The following is a 4,306-nucleotide window of genomic DNA, read 5'->3' on the forward strand; positions in this document are numbered from 1 at the left end:
ACAGAACCAAATTGCAAGTGAACTCCAAAGGCATCCCAAACATGCTAAAGCTTGGCAACCGATACGGTAACCAACACCAATTAATTTTCGAATCATAATGAAATATCGGGGTTAAAAGTTAGTTTAAAACGCGCGTATTAAGCAAAATTGTTTTGATAGATTTTATAGAATCCGATATTGGGGTTAAGTGATAGACATCTTTTAGGTAGGTTTTTGCAAACAACTGTAAACGGGTTAAACAGCTCATAATTATATTTACATTGACTCAACTGAATGAGCACAAAGTGCCTAGAAAGGCGGTTAGGGACATTAAAGTTTATCTCACCAAGTAACGCTGGCGAATCGATGCAATCATTCATTAACTCAGTCAAGAAAGAAACACCAAGAATACATCTATGTTTCTCACGTGGCGGTAAGGATAACAAAAGCAACATATATTCATAATGGATTGGAAAAGATAAGCGAGTCCCAACACAAATTCCTAAGAGCATACAGCAAGGATTGCTTTTGAACGGACTCAATTGAATCTACGTAATGCCTGGAGGAGGGAGATCACACAACAGGGGCATACTCAAGTATTGGTCTGACTAAGCCTTTTTGCAATGTAAGAAACCTTAAGTTCTTTGGGACAACTCTTAATGAAAACAAACGCATACATAGCTTTCCTTAAAAGAGCTCAATGTGCCAATTAAAACGTAATCTTTGATCGAATAGAACCCCTAACTCGATAAACTTGGGTGTATCGATGAAATACTCAGTACTGAATGGCTTCCTTCTTAGGTAAGAAAGCTCCTTGCATTTTTTTAGATTTAATTTCATAAAATTTAACGAGTACCATATATACCAAAATTATTGAAGTCAGTTTGAAACTGACACGATTGCGATTTCAAGGGGAAGAAAGAAAACATTACCATCGTCAGCGTACATTACGACCTGGTTAGATTTAATCACCGAGGAGAGATCACTAACGTATAAGTTAAATAAAAGAGGTCCTAAGTGGCTGCCTTCAGGGACAATGCGATAAATTCGAAGTTTTCATTTCTTGCTTATTGCGGATGCGCTCTCACGAATTAGATGATTCTGAAAAATGTTTTCAAGAATAGTATAACGATGTGAACAGAAGACAAGCAGGAATACTAGGCAAGGTCGACCATTGGTAGTCATTTTCTTAAGAATACATATTGTAGATTACATATTATTATGTAAACGCATATTTTCAATGAAAGTCCACATATTGAAGGGCACTCATAAGCAAACCTAATTTAATTGCCAAAGATTTCATTTCCAAACTTCGCTTCCGCGATAACAAATCACAAATTACATTTTGACGCCGTAGAAGGGGCTTGCTTCCACGAGAACGCATATATTAATGGTGCGGTCTAAAAAATAGATCTATGTTATCTAAAAAATAAATGTGTTTTTTACAAGAATGATTCTTCATCATAAAATAATAAAAATTAGATCTTTTTGGCCTTGTTTTTTCTTAGAACAATTGTATAGGCTGTGATACAAGTAATAGATCTACGTAATCCAAATTCGGTACGGTTCATTTTTATGTAAAATGAGTATTATGAGCAGACTTTCATCGAGAGATATTGAATACTAAGCTCTATTAGCATATAAATATTCACTTTCAGTAGGCACGCTTATACGCAAGGGAACTATGCCATCTGATCTAAGGTTTTTACACTAATTCAGGATGCCGTAATACTACTACTAAGCGATGGATGAAAATCACACCACTTTTTCATATAACGTCTTAGCAAAATAGAGCGATATATGGGAAGTGATCGAGTACGTGGTCCGATCGGAACGATTTCCCATGGCGTTCGTTTTTGTGCCAAGACACATCTGTGTATTAAATTTCATTAAAACATCTCGAAAAATACGATATGTATGTTAAACAGGCCGCGGACGGACAGAGGGGCTTAGTGCTTAGATTAATTCAGAAAATGGTGTTGAATGGGTGGGTATAATAAAAGGCAGATGGATCGTTCTGGTGGGTTACGCACGTCCGCCCAATGAATTTTTCATTTAAACTTCGCGGATATTCTGCGTAGAGTTTCATGCCAACACGATGGGGACCGTCCAATAACGAGGCCGAAGAGACGGACGGGCTACACACGCGAATCATCTCGTGTGGTGAACTTGTGTTGATAATGCAGAATAGATCAGACAGATTAGGTTGAAATTAACTTGATATCAGGTAAAAGGGCAATAATCTCACATACTAAAGGCTTGATAACTTTAAATACTTTTCCATCTCTATAAGTCTAATTCTTAATTTCATTTATAGCGAATTGAAACTGTCACAAAATGAAAATCGAATAAAATGGCACTTTACTGTAATTTATGCAACACGTACAAGAGTAGATGAAATATGAGTGAGGTACACGTATTATAATGATAGTAATAATAAAACAATATAAATAAAAAGTAATCTGTATATTTTGCATATAGCTAAGGCAAAGTGTATCGAGTTGAGTAACGAATTGCAAAATAATTCTTATGTAGGTGGTTGCAACTGTTATAAAAAAGGGAGTCATGACTGCCATCTAAAAAAGGAATGCATTAAAATTGCATTGAAATGAAGTAAGTTTGACTGACTTGGCGACTCTTAATTATATATTATGACGATGAAATATAAAACTTTTCGATGCTTTCTATTCTTGTCAAGAATATTTTACGTTGTTTTTCAGAAAAGCTGAGTGATTTGAGTTATTTCATTCAGTTTTTATTTTTCAAAGTAATGCGGTAATGCAGTAATGCCGTCCTTTCAATTAACATATTAATAAGCAAAAGTAAAAGAAAGGAAACTTAACACAGTTTTGAAACCAAGGTTTAGAATTTCAGAATAAATAAAGATGAAGGGTTGCCGAGTCGAAGAGGAAGGCATTTGGAGTGAAGGGTATTAGTAACTTTTCAATAAATGGGCTAACTGAAGGGTAATTCCCAGTTGGATGAAAGCGCACATTAAGGCCTTTATTAAAAGTACACTAAAGTGGTTGTTTAATAAAATGTTTGTTGTAAGTTTGCCCATAGAAAATGATAAAAAAAATATTTTTCAATTCAAGGGATAGTAGAACAGAAATGCAGAAGTTTTCCCTTGAATATCAAAGTGAATTGTGAAGTGACTACAAACCACAACTATTGCAAAGTAAACAAAGTGTAAGCATAAGTTTTCCGGAGAATTGCAAAATTTTAAGCTTCAACATTGACTAGGTGACAAACTGTGAGATAATAGACGGTGTTAAGTGAGATTCTAAATAGGAGGTGTTGTTGAGAAAAAAAAAAAAAAAACAGCTAAAAAAATAAAGTTCGGTCGCGACAGAATCTTTCATACCCATCACCGTTTACTCCAGGAAAAGACAAAAGAAGTCAATGAACAAAATTCTCATGCTCTATAATACGGAGTGGGCGTAGTTGATGTCCTCTTTTTTCAAAATAAAAGTTTTTGTCCTAGAGGCATGTGGGCGTTGTAGGCGTATTCTTTAAAAAGTTTAGGCCAATTCCAAATCCTTTTGCAAATTTGTAGGCGATATGTTCACTTTCGCTAACGGAAGAATGTTTACCACAAATACTACAAAGTTGCGCAAGCAGACAGATCGACAGAGGAACGGGCGGACATGTTTAGGTGCACTGCAAATTTGAAACTGCCCTCGAATTTCCATACTTTGTTAGGATTTTGAAGTATGTTTCTGCGCGTTATAAAGGTATTGAGAAGATAGTGATATATTGATACACTATGATATTGGGTAGGTGTGGTCAATATTTTACACATGTGTGCACAAATGTCACAATTTGTACATTCATTTGCTATAGTTTGTGAGTAGTGAGCAAAAACCAATTTTTCATTCGCTTCAGAAAACACCGAAATTCTCAGTTTACGTGGTGCTGTGGGCGTGTCCTTTGACCGATATGAACGAAATTTCAAGTCGACAGCTTTATTTTTTCGGCCAGGAAAATGTTTACAACAGACATAAGACCGACGGACAGACTGGCAAGCCTAAATCGATTTAGGATTTGATTCTGATCAAAAATATGTATAGTTTGTGGAGACAAGTGAACAGACGGACAGATGAACAGACGACAAGAGAAACATGATAACGTGCATTGCGGGATTTGCCACTAGCAAAGAATTGATACACTTTTTGCGGTTTTTAAAGCTTGCTTCTAGCCTTATATAGATTTTCATAATAACATTGAATTGTGATATGCTGTAATATGGAGTGGGCTTGTCCCAACGTTTCCATTTTTGTGCAGGTACTCAATATCGCCCATAGAACACGCATGCAGATTTTTATAA

The sequence above is a fragment of the Glossina fuscipes genome, unplaced genomic scaffold (genome assembly GCF_014805625.2).
Source record: "Glossina fuscipes isolate IAEA_lab_2018 unplaced genomic scaffold, Yale_Gfus_2 86, whole genome shotgun sequence".
NCBI classification, from domain to species: domain Eukaryota; kingdom Metazoa; phylum Arthropoda; class Insecta; order Diptera; family Glossinidae; genus Glossina; species Glossina fuscipes.